A 348-nucleotide genomic window follows, 5' to 3' on the forward strand; every position below is an offset into this window, starting at 1 on the left:
ACACCCTCTTCACATTAACTAGTAAGCAAGGTATTGTGGTCATCTTAGTCTATGTGGATGACATTATCATCACTGGTAGCAACAAGGAAGGTATTCTCTCAACTAAAACATTTTTAAAAATGCCTTTGATATCAAGGACTTGGGAGAGTTGAAGTATTTTCTTGGGATTGAGATCTTCCGCTCTAAAGAGGGGTTATTCTTATCTCAAAGGAAGTACACACTTGATATTTTAAAGGAGGCATGAAACCTTGGGATTAAAAAGGCCAAGACTCCATTAGAAGAAGGATACAAGGTGCTGAGAGAGGGGGAGTATGGGTCTACACCATTTGGAGATATCAAGAAGTATAG

General features: G+C 38.8%; 1 pseudogene; it reads right to left on the reverse strand.

Moving 5' to 3' along the window:
• The window catches only part of LOC106297930, a 15,130-nt pseudogene that overhangs the window by 1,984 nt on the left and 12,798 nt on the right, over positions 1–348 (reverse strand).

The sequence above is a fragment of the Brassica oleracea genome, chromosome C6 (genome assembly GCF_000695525.1).
Source record: "Brassica oleracea var. oleracea cultivar TO1000 chromosome C6, BOL, whole genome shotgun sequence".
NCBI classification, from domain to species: Eukaryota; Viridiplantae; Streptophyta; class Magnoliopsida; order Brassicales; family Brassicaceae; genus Brassica; species Brassica oleracea.